We start from the raw sequence: 12,822 nt of genomic DNA, 5'->3' as shown, positions 1-12,822 counted from the left end.
CAATAGGGCCACTACCTTGCACTCAATCAGGGAAGGAATACATCATTATGGGGGTGGAGTACATGACCAGATGGGCAGAAGCTCGTCCCACAAAGCGCATCACAGCCAAGGCCGTGAGTGATTTCATTTTTGAATGCCTTTGTTGCCGTTTTGGCACACCTTTGGAGATTCTCTCGGATAGGGGACCGGGATTTCGAGCTGATTTAGTCGGGCAATTGATGAGCAGGTTAAAAATCAAGCGCAGGCACTCTACACCATACTACCCTCAGTGCAATGGTCTTGTGGAAAAGGTAAATGGTCTTATATGTAAAATCATCACTAAGCAAGTGCATTTACATCCTAAGGCATGGGACAAACACCTAGATGCAACACTTTGGGCCTACAGAACATCCTTTAAAACATCCTTGGGGTATACACCTTTTCACTTGGTTTACGGGCAAGAGGCACTATTGCCTATAGAAGTGGAACTAGCGAGCCTCCGAGTTCTAAAAGCACATCAAGAGGATAGTCAAGAGAAGCAGGTGGAAGGAAGAATCATCGATTTGGAGAGGTTAGGGCTAGATCGAGAGTCAGCAGTGAAGTACTATGCAGCCCAGGCAGAGAAGAAACGAAAGAAGTTCAATCGCAACCTTGTCAAGAAAGGTATCAAGGAAGGTTCTTTAGTGCTTAGATACGACAATCGCTTTGATCGCAGGAAGGATGGTAAGTTCTTGCTTAAGTGGGAAGGCCCTTTTGTAGTGATACAGAGGTTCTCAAATGGTAGTTACCAACTAGGTGACCTAGATGGTAAGGTACATCAGACCCCGGTAAATGGTTGGCGATTGAAGGCCTACCAATGTCGTCTTTCACAGCCATATGCTGGTGAAATCAATGCTAAGGATGGTTTAGAGGAGAGCTCATCATATTCGAGCTCCAACTAAGGTAACAATCATGTACATAGTCGTTTCGAAATGGAAAAAAAAAAGAGAAGAAAAAAAGAGAATGCTACCAGTGAAAGCGGATATTGACAATGGATGGGGTATGGCTTTCAAGGGTCTAAGAGACCAGTTGTTAGTCATGGATGGATACAATTATTCATCACAAAGGACTAAACAGGGTGCATCAGCAAAGAAAGCAGTAACATGGCAAATTCAATTGGTACCAGGTGGGTAAGTATTCAAGAGAACCCTATTGTAGCACAACCTACAGCTAGAGGCATCAAATACCTCTAGCTTAAGGGGGAGGACTATATGATGCATGGTTTTTAGGACCCCTTCTGAAGATGCAATAAAGGCACAGTCAGTTGTTGGGGAGATGAGGATACTCTAGTCCAAGGGATCTCGAAAGAGAAGAAAAATCTACTTCACAAGCACCAAAGAGTAAAAAGTGCCATGGACAGAAGATACGTGGGAACGAGCTCTTATGCATGCCTACAACCTATATCTTACAGAATAGCCCATTCTAGGTGTGAATTTCTAGTGAAATTTACACGAGGATGTTCGTGTGGACTCATAGCACAGCATACTCCGTTTTCACTTTTTTACCGACAGTAAATATTTTTTACCTACAGTAAATATTTTTCACCTACATGGTAAATACAAATCACTTTTTACCTACAGTAACTTTTTTTACCCATGGTAAATATTTTTTACTGCACCATAAGTATTTGGTAGGTAACAGTTCACTGTTACTAGAAGCAGTGATTGGGCATCAACAATGCAGTAACAGGAGGAGAAAAGGGGAAAATCTTATGGTAAAGGTGAGTCAACAGGGATAAAGACTTTTGAGTTGAAAAGAGACATGCTGATTTTTTCAAAGAACACATGTCAAAAGAAGCCATGGTTGAGGATTTTTTGAGAATTTGATATTCAGGAGGACCCAGCAGGTCCCCCCCCTCACATGTGCAGAACCTCCAGTTTCAACAGCCACCTTACCTGCTCTTAAATGCTGGTCAAGGCCTTATCCCCATGTGTCACAATCAAAAAAATCAGCATTTACCCTCCCCTCTCACATCACTCTAGAATATCTTGATGGTGACATATCAGGTGACCTCAATCTGTTGACGACCCTAAGCAAAAAGTAACCCCAATCAACGGATTTAAGCATGTTTATCCCTAATCCTAAACCCTCTTAGAAACCTATATAAGGAGGCCTTCTCTCACTCAAAACCAACACTTCACCCCCTTCACCAAGCAATGAAGCTATGACGACATTGCTCACAACGAGGAGCTATGGATGGAGCTCTACTCTCTCTCCCTCTCTCTCTCTCCCTCTAGTATGCTACATTACTAGCCCTAAAACCTAAATAAGGAGTCTTCTCTCATGCTCCATGGCCACCATCCTCGCCATCATTCTCTAAGGTATTGATGTGTTGCTAGTAGGATCATACCTACTTGCTGGGTTGATTGTTTTTGACAAGGGATTATGCCATCCTTGGCTTGCTTCTCTATATCCTTGTTATGTATGATCAGATGCCGTTGTATTGTTAAGCTGATGTCTTGTGTATATATATGCTACATAAGGTCCCTAAGCTTCGTTTCTATGTGTTTTGCCATATGTTTTGATGCCATCATAATGCCAGAAGTCTCACTTGCCTATGTGCACTATGTGTGAGGTCCCTAAACCTCTTAATTTAGGGTGGTGCCCCCTTTGTTTTTGTTCTTTGCTTGTTTGCATGAGGCGTGGTTTGTGGAGTGTGCACGAGTACAGAGGCCACCCGATTGCACTGCTCTTTTTCCCGCTATCAGTCATCATCACAACTTCATAGGGTGTGAGACGGTACCATTTCTTTGCGGGATCATACATTATTTTATTTCCCTTGTCAGCCTAGTTCTGGCCAATTGTTGCATATGGAGAAAATCCACTTGGATCTTTTGTTGATTCACCTTGATTTTGGCCTTGATCTTGTGATCTTGATTCACCTTGATTTTGGCCTCAAGAAAAATCTCAGCTGTTTCTCAAAACTGAGGCTTATGACTAGACTTATTGGGATGATCCTAATAATTGTAGTTGATTCACCTTAATCTTGCTAATTCACCTTGATTTTCGCCTCAAGAAAAATCTTAGCCATTTCTTTGAACTGAGGCTCATGAGTAGATGTAGTGGTAAGATCCTTCTGTGGAATCTTTGATGCTTGGATAGGCTACTATAGAAGGTCATTTGTATGCCTTACCAGTGGCCCCAATAGTTGAGCGTGAAATAAGGAGTGTGGCACACCTCTTAAAACTCAATTTCTGCAAGCTTGATGTCAATGAAGGAGCAAGAAGAGGTTCCCTTGAGCACGTTTCTTTATCCATAAAAAATAAGGCTTTATTGATAAAAGATAATTACATAGAGCATATGAGAGTTTACAATGCTAACTATGAGGGCAAGAGTAGTGCATGGCGAAATAAGTATGAGCTTGGATTAATAGAGTGGAAGAGCTTGTCTTGAGAGAGCTTGGCTTGATAGAGTTTGTCTTGATAGTATGGAGATGCTTGGCTCAAGAGAGCTTGGCTTGATAGTGTAGAGATGCTTGGCTCAAGAAAGCTTGGCTTGGTTTGTTGCCAAGTGTGATTGAGAGGTTAGGGCTTAGCTTTGATGCAATATGATAGAATAAAATGCAATGCGATGCAATGCCCAAGTGAGGGAAGAAGGACCCTATTTATAGGTGAAGTTGCCTCCTTAAGGAGAAGATGTTTGGTAGCATTTGAACAAGTGTCAATCCGCTTTTGCCATCATGTAAAGAATATGAGTCATACTTGTCTATTTGCTTTTCCATTTTTTATCTCAATATATCTCCTTATTGGTGATGACCCTTGTCCTTTTACAAGTCTTTTAGTCCTACTAGAAGTCTTCTTCTCTTAGTTACCCTTTCTCTTAGATGATCCTAGCTTAAGTTGTCATTTGCTTCCAAAAGTAAACACATCATTGTGGATGTAAGCATGCCATGCATGTAATGGAATTTGCCTATTCAATTTGAGAGTAGCGGAATTTAATGAGAGTAATTTCAAGAAATGATTTTGTGAGCATAGCGGGTTGACATAATTGAAGATAGCAACATAATCATAGCAATTAGTTAACTTGGCATAGACAATACTTTTGCAAGAGAGAGAATTTAGAGAACATGACAACAGTTGAGGACCGGATTTATGTGGAGCCGGTCCCCCCTCCAATAGGCATTTGTATTATGATTTCTCCCATAAAGAGAGACTTGTTACAATACATTCTTTGTGTTCCTTGTGACCTAGGTGAAGCAATGAAGATGGAAAGCTTCATGCATCACCATCATAGCATAACCTAAACTTGAAGAAAGCTTTAACTATACCAAGCCTCAGTCCCAAGACCTCAAACACCTTCGAAGGTGGAGAGAGCTAGCAGGGAATGAGGGTAGGGAAGAGGAAGAAGAAACATTTCGTAGGAGAAAGAATTAGTTCCTCACTTATCATACTCTTGTTGCTAGCATACATAATAGCATAGTAATGAAGAAGAAGGAGATGGCAAGCTTAAGCATTGAAGCATGGCTCTTGGTTGGATTTGCACTCCATAGCCAAGAGTGTTGGTGTAGGCTCTCAACCTTTACTTGCTTGGAGAGGGAGCTCTTCCTCTTTGCATAGCACACAATGAGAGTGCTTGTGAGTGTGTGTGGGTGAGTATACCCCCTAAGCACCCCCCTAGCTTGCTTGGGTCGACCCCCCCTTGTAGCTCATGCTTCAAGCTCATTGGACCCCTCCAGGCCTAGCCAATCACAAGCAAAAGCCATTACAAGCAATAGGGATAGCCTTGGGACAAGTGTCCCCCTTTCCCCTTTGAGAGAGAGGACTTGATAAATGCAAAAAAAATTAGATAATTCAAGTAATTTATCATTGGACCCCTTTGAAGCCTAGCCAATAGGCTTCAAGCAACACATGAAGGTAACATGGGTAGGGACCTGACATGTGTCCTTGCTGCCTCTTCAAGCTGGGGCTTCCCTTGTGAGTGTGAGTGTGTGTTCTCACTCTAATCCCTAGGAAAAGGGCTCGCCCCCCCTCTTGTAGGGATGCTTTTGACTTTAGGAGCTCAAGCACCTTAGTCATCAAGCATGACAAAGCACTTGGACTAGGGGGTATTCCCACAAGCATCTCAGCCAAGCATGTCAAGGCACCTCAAGCACCTTAATCAAGCGGCAAGTCAAGCACCTCAAGCGTGGAGTAAGTCAAGCACCTCAAGCACCTTAATCAAGCACCTCAATCATGGAGTAAGTCAAGCACCTTAAGCACCTTAATCAAGCACCTTAAGCAGGACAAACACCTCAAGCACGACAAGCACCTCGAGCTTGGGCCGGGTTCCCAGACCTAGCATACCTAAGGTTAAAGGACTTTTACACACATTATTGGAGGTCTTCAATGAAGCTAACCCTAAGGTCTTATGCTCCATTGGTTAGCCTTGCTCTTGATAGACCATCTCCCATTTGGGCCCCTTTTCTATTGGCCCCATGTTGAGATAGATCTATAAGCACATATCTATATCTTAACACTTGTTCCCGTTTATTCTCCCACATTAAGTGATCAATTTAATATGAGAAAATCATTTGGGTTGGTTAGATATTAGATTTTATGACATTACCTCTCTCTTGAAATCATAGTCGTCCTCGACTATGACGTAGAAGAGATAAAGGCTTTGTCATTAGTCAATCGTACTTAGCGGGTAGAGGATCCCTTTTTTACCCTACGACATCTTTCCAAGATGGATGACTAATCCATTTGGTGCTTGGGAGACATAGCTGCCGCAAGCATGTCTGCTCTTTAGTCCATTTCATTCTCCCAAAGTAGAGTGACAAATTCTACTTGGTGTTTGAGAGACGTCGTCATCACAAACATGATTCTAAGCATGCATACTAGTTAAATTTGTGCACAATTAAAAAGAGGACTAGTCATATAAGACAAAAACATCAGTCATTTAAAAGAAATTTGTACATTTGCTTACTCTAATGTAGCATTGTAAGCATTGACAAGGTTCATACTATCCTTAAGTTGTACTCCTTGCATCCATCTAGCATCTTCAAAAGGATAATTTTTGAACTTAATAAGATACCGTCGGATTATCTTACCATGTCGTAGTACCTTGTCTTCATGCCGAAGGACAGCTTCGGGTTGTAGCACCTCTTCTTGGTCTTTAACTTCGGGAGGGTCTTCAATAATTGGTTCAATTGGTGGCTCTCCTTTGTAGGGCTTAAGTAGGCTTACATGAAAGGCATTGTGTATAAGCCAATGGTTGGGCAACTTGAGTTGATAAGCCGTCTCATTGATAGGCTTGAAGATTTGGAAAGGACCATAGTATCTTTTTGCTAGTTTAGCATAATACTTTTGATGGCCCGTAGGATTTTTGCCCGTCGTTTGCCTTAATCGAGCCTTAGGAAACTTGAGTAAGACCCAATCATTTTATTTGAACATTAAGGCTCTTCTGTTCTAATCAGCAGCAGCTTTTTGCCTTTGTTGATAGATGGCTATAGCCTCCCTAATCTTTTGAAAAGATTCTTGTAGGTCACGGCAATATTCATCGGCGGCGAAGATCTTCCCATGTACTTTGAGTAGCAAGGGACTTTTAGGTCTTCCCTCTATGATCTCGAAAGGTGCTTTCCCGGTAGAAGTATGGACAGTATTATTGTAGGCATACTCTACTAGAGGTAAATACTTTTCCCATTGTGAGTGTTGATCTACTTCAGTAACATAAGTCTTGAGTAGATCGAGTATCGTAAGATTGGCTATCTCACTTTGGCCATCCGTTTGTGGGTGATAGGCCGAAGAGAAATTCAATCTTGTTCCTAGATTCTCAAAGAGACCTTTCCAGAAATTACTGGTCATTCTAGGATCTCTATCTGACACAATGGATGTGGGTAATCGATGGTGCTTGAAAATCTGAGATATGAAGAGAGTTGCCATTTGATGTGCCTTAATAGCCTTTTTGACAGGAATAAAATGTGCTTGCTTGCTAAACCTGTCGACTATTGTCCATATTTTTGTATTCCCATGGATAGACTTGGGTAATCCAAAGATGAAATCCATGGATATACTCTCCCATGGTGAATTTGGAATAGGCAATGGCTGGAGTAATCCAGGTTGCTTCCCTCTATCATACTTGGTCTTTTGGCATACTACACATTTTGAAACATACTCTTGTATGTCCACTTTCAGGGTAGGCCAATAGAAATACGTCTCTACTCCTCGGAGAGTAGGTTGAATACCTCTATGCCCTGCATATGGAGGAGCATGGGATTCATACATAACCTTCTCACGAAGGAAATGGGTAACACATAGCCTGTTGCCGTGGAGAATATAACCATCCTGCAAGGTGAATGGTTCCTCTTTCTTCCCCAAAGCAAGGGCTGACATTATGTCTCTAAAGTCAGCGTCAGTAGCATACTCATCTATCATAGAGGATAGATCATTGTGAGTAGCTATAGACACCGCATTAACTTTTGGTCGTCGTGAAAGTGCATCGGCAACTTGATTGTGCTTACCAGCTATGTGAGCAATATGGAAATTAAATTGCGAAAGAAAATTTGCCCACCTCATTTGTTTGTCGGAAATCTTGGTTTGCGTCATGAAATACTTGAGACTTTGGTGGTCGGTTCGTAGGATAAATGGAGTCCCCAATAGGTAGTGCTTCCATGTGTCTAGGGCATGTAGAACAGCTAAAAGCTCTTTCTCATAAATGCCCAACAGTCATTCATCACTATTGAGCCTTCGGCTCTCATATGCTATGGCATGCCCTTCTTGAAGCAAAACCGCTCCAAGGCAATCACCACACGCATCACATTGGACCTCAAATGTCTTTGAGAGATCCGGAAGCACGAGGACTGGTTGGGAAGTAAGCTTCTCTTTGAGTTTTTCAGAAGCATTTTGCTCCTTAGCAGTCCATACAAACTTAACGTTCTTCTTTGTTAAGTCGTGTAGTGGTCCTGCTACTTGAGAGAATTTTGCTATGAAGCGTCTATAGTATGCACACATACCAATAAAGCTTCTTAGCTCATGTAGATTCCTTGGGTTAGGCCATGATTTTATTACCTCTAACTTTGATGGATCCATACGAATACCATCGTGAGAGATAATATGACCTAGATATTGAATCTCTTGAAGGAAGAATTCACTTTTCTTTTGGTTGAGAAAAAGTTTGTTCTTCCTCAAGGCTTGAAAAATCACTTGGAGATGTTGCTTATGTTCCTCCAAAGACTTGGAGTAGATGATGATATCATCAAAGAACACTCCAGTGAATTTACGATATGGTCTAAAAATTTTCTCCATGAGATGATTGAAAGTAGCTGGTGCATTAGTCAAGCCAAAAGGCATGACTAGATATTCATAAAGACCAAATGTTGTGCGAAACGCGGTCTTTAGGATATCTTCATCCACTATCCTTATTTGATGATAGCCACTCTTAAGGTCAATCCTATTGAAGTAGGTAGAGCCTTGTAGCTTATCAAATAGATCTTCTACCCGAGGCACGGGAAATCTGTTTCTGATAGTGATATGGTTTAGTGCTCGATAGTCCACACACATACGGTATGTACCATTGTTCTTTTGCACTAAAAGGACTGGAGAACAAAAGGGAGAGGAACTAGGCCTCACCATCCCTTTGTCTACCAATTCCTGTACTTGCCTCATAATCTCCTCTTGTTGAGCTTGTGAGACTCGATAAGGAGGTTTGTTAGGCGGTGAGCTTCCTGGAAGGAGCTCAATACGATGGTCATCATCCCCTCGTTTTGGAGGTAGGTCCATAGGGATATCATTGATGAACACATCTTGGAATCCTTTTAGAAAAGTAGACAAGTCTAACTCTTCTTGATTCCTATCATTTTCATTTGATAAAACATTATTAGCTTTTAGAGACTCTTTGACATAAATCATGTACGCAGAAACTGAGCTCTTCATTGATTTATCAAAAGAAAGAGGATTTACAAGTGGAATAGTGCGACCACGCTCACTAGTACTATATACATGTTCTTTCCCCTGTAGGTGAAGTAAATTCTCCTTTCAGGGAACTTCATGTTGGTAGCCATGCGATCAAACCATGGTGCCCCTAGGATAACATCCTGATGTTGGAGAGGAGAGATGAAGAAGTCTTCTTTGTCGACATAGCTTTGGACATGAAGCCTCAACTTCCCAATCAAGGGAGTAACAGAGGCTTGTTGTCCCTTGAAAGCTGCATCGGCTGTTACTATATCTCCCATCTCAAAAGCTTGAATGCCCAACTTGGTGGCCAACTCTATTGATATGAAGTTGAGAGAAGAGCCTGGGTCAAACAAGATGAAGGCATCATGCTCTCTTACCTTTCCCCACGCATAGGAAAGTGATGATCCTTTGCAATGACCATCCTCTTTTGGAGCTTCGATGGTGGAAGCCCTAGGAGTCTCATTGCGAGTATTCTTCTTGGGGCAAGAACGATAGCCATGTCCTTGCTCTCCACACTTGAAACACTTATGGTCCTTGCGAAAAGCTTCAAGCTCTTCAGGAGAGAGTTTGTTTTTACCTTTGTAAACTCCCTTCTCCTTGGACCGATTGTTGTTGTTGTTGTTGTTGTTGGAAGTGCCTTGGGAATTATTTTGAGCATTGGATTTCCCCTTTGCATCATTTTTATCTTTGTTTTCCATGGGCTTGACATTACGTCTAGCCCCTTGATGGAAATTGATGCGTGAAGCAACCATGGTGTGGTGGATTACTTCGGTAATAGTACCGGGCCGTTGAGAGTTGATGTATTCGGCCATCTCTTCAGGTAATCCCGCACAAAATTGTTGTCTTTGCTCGGAAAAGTCTATCTTTTGAAAGACAGTAGCTTTGAGATGTAAATCCCAAAACTTGTCTACATACTTGTTGATAGACTCATGAGAGAGAAGCTTCAAGCCGCGCCATTCGGTAAGAACTTTATCTTTAGTATCACTTGGAAGAAATTGCTTCATGATGGAAACTCGTAGAGTTTTCCATGTCTTTGGGGCTTCTCCATTGCCATGAAGGCTAGCCCACCATTGACGAGCTGATTTTTGGAAGTGCATAGCTACATGGCGTAGCTTGGAGGACTCTGTGAAGCCCTTGTCCCCAAAGGCCGCATCAAATTGCTGGATGAAGGCCAACACTTTGTCGGTAGCACCAAAGGTGCCATCATAGGTGAGAAAAGAGATACTCTTTCCTCCCTCCTTGAACTTCTTTAGCTTTTGTGACCTTCGCCATGCAGGAAATGATTTGTGATGTCCTCCCCTCTTGTATTCTCTAGGAGAATAGCCATAACTTTCATCGAAAGAGGAGGAAGGTGAAGAAGAAGGAGAAGAGGGTGACCTCTTCCTAGCCCTTTTCTTCCTTTGTTTCCTCTCTTGCCTTTCAGAGTGACGAGGAGAAGAACTATAGGTTGCTCTTTTCCTCTTGGGAGGAGTAGGCGATCGTCTAGACCGCGGTCTTCGTGGAGCCACATCTTCAGAAGAACTTAGACTGCCATTGCTTTCTTTCTCTTTGGATTCCTCCTCTCGAATGGGAGAGAGTCTTCTTTTGGGGGTCTCTTCAAGAGGCCTCCTAAGCTCTCTCTCCTCTGGGAGAGGAAGGGAAATTCCATAAGCACGAAGTTGTTGAGTAACTTCGGCTTGCAAAACAGGGTTGCCCATAGCTTGTTGCAACCTAGTGACGAGATAATTCACAAACATGGGAGCATCATCATTAGCACCTTCATGTGCAAAATCAAAGCTATCAATGTTCATTCTACTCTCTTGATTATTGTCAGCCATGTTAACAAAATTTCTGTTTATACTTAGTGTATGCTTTGGCAATACAAAACCTTAGTTGCCACTCCTCTTAGCCTTTGAAAATCGGCTCTTAAGTATCTACACCCACGGCTCAAAGTGGTTAATTATAGAGAGTAGAGGAGTAGGTCTAACATAGCAGAGTTGCCAAGGGTTAGCTCCTTTCGGACTTCTTATGGCTCAATAATGGTAAAGCCGTAGGCAAGTCTAGAAAGACTCCATTATTAAGTCCAAAGCTCCCGAGGTGTGCACCATCCCCCACATAGTGGGCTCAACAAAACCGATAATAGATCCCAATTCCACTTACCTTATTATAATTAACAACATCAACCATTTATAGGCTACTTAAGGACCTCTCTTCTTAAGCAAGAAAAGAGAAACCAAATGCTCTGATACCAATGTAATGGAATTCGCCTATTCAATTTGAGAGTAGCGGAATTTAATGAGAGTACTTTCAAGAAATGATTTTGTGAGCATAGCGGGTTGACATAATTGAAGATAGCAACATAATCATAGCAATTAGTTAACTTGGCATAGACAATACTTTTGCAAGAGAGAGAATTTAGAGAACATGACAACAGTTGAGGACCGGATTTATGTGGAGCCGGTCCCCCCTCCAATAGGCATTTGTATTATGATTTCTCCCATAAAGAGAGACTTGTTACAATACATTCTTTGTGTTCCTTGTGACCTAGGTGAAGCAATGAAGATGGAAAGCTTCATGCATCACCATCATAGCATAACCTAAACTTGAAGAAAGCTTTAACTATACCAAGCCTCAGTCCCAAGACCTCAAACACCTTCGAAGGTGGAGAGAGCTAGCAGGGAATGAGGGTAGGGAAGAGGAAGAAGAAACATTTCGTAGGAGAAAGAATTAGTTCCTCACTTATCATACTCTTGTTGCTAGCATACATAATAGCATAGTAATGAAGAAGAAGGAGATGGCAAGCTTAAGCATTGAAGCATGGCTCTTGGTTGGATTTGCACTCCATAGCCAAGAGTGTTGGTGTAGGCTCTCAACCTTTACTTGCTTGGAGAGGGAGCTCTTCCTCTTTGCATAGCACACAATGAGAGTGCTTGTGAGTGTGTGTGGGTGAGTATACCCCCTAAGCACCCCCCTAGCTTGCTTGGGTTGACCCCCCCTTGTAGGTCATGCTTCAAGCTCATTGGACCCCTCCAGGCCTAGCCAATCACAAGCAGAAGCCATTACAAGCAACAGGGATAGCCTTGGGACAAGTGTCCCCCTTTCCCCTTTGAGAGAGAGGACTTGATAAATGCAAAAACAATTAGATAACTCAAGTAATTTATCATTGGACCTCTTTGAAGCCTAGCCAATAGGCTTCAAGCAACACATGAAGGTAACATGGGTAGGGACCTGACATGTGTCCTTGCTGCCTCTTCAAGCTGGGGCTTCCCTTGTGAGTGTGAGTGTGTGTTCTCTCTCTAATCCCTAGGAAAAGGGCTCGTCCCCCTCTTGTAGGGATGCTTTTGACTTTAGGAGCTCAAGCACCTTAGTCATCAAGCATGACAAAGCACTTGGCCTAGGGGGTATTCCCACAAGCATCTCAGGCAAGCATGTCAAGGCACCTCAAGCACCTTAATCAAGCGGCAAGTCAAGCACCTCAAGCATGGAGTAAGTCAAGCACCTCAAGCACCTTAATCAAGCACCTCAAGCAGGACAAACACCTCAAGCACGACAATCACCTCGCGAGCTTGGGCCGGGTTCCCACCTCAAGCCCTAGCTTACCTAAGGTCATTACCTAAGGTCAAAGGACTTTTACACACATTATTGGAGGTCTTCAATGAAGCTAACCCTAAGGTCTTATGCTCCATTGGTTAGCCTTGCTCTTGATAGACCATCTCCCATTTGGGCCCCTTTTCTATTGTCCCCGTGTTGAGATAGATCTATAAGCACATATCTATATCTTAACACTTGTTCCCGTTTATTCTCCCACATTAAGTGATCAATTTAATATGAGAAAATCATTTGGGTTGGTTAGATATTAGCTTTTATGACAATGCAACCCTTGACTAGAGTTAATAAGAGGATTAATATAAATTTAAAAATGTTGCATGGTAGTAAAAAAACAAAGTAGTGCATT

This window comes from Adiantum capillus-veneris, chromosome 10 (genome assembly GCF_014529385.1).
Source record: "Adiantum capillus-veneris isolate H3 chromosome 10, ASM1452938v2, whole genome shotgun sequence".
NCBI classification, from domain to species: domain Eukaryota; kingdom Viridiplantae; phylum Streptophyta; class Polypodiopsida; order Polypodiales; family Pteridaceae; genus Adiantum; species Adiantum capillus-veneris.
The sequence above is the reverse complement of the archived record's forward strand: the minus strand, read 5'-3'. Positions refer to the sequence as shown.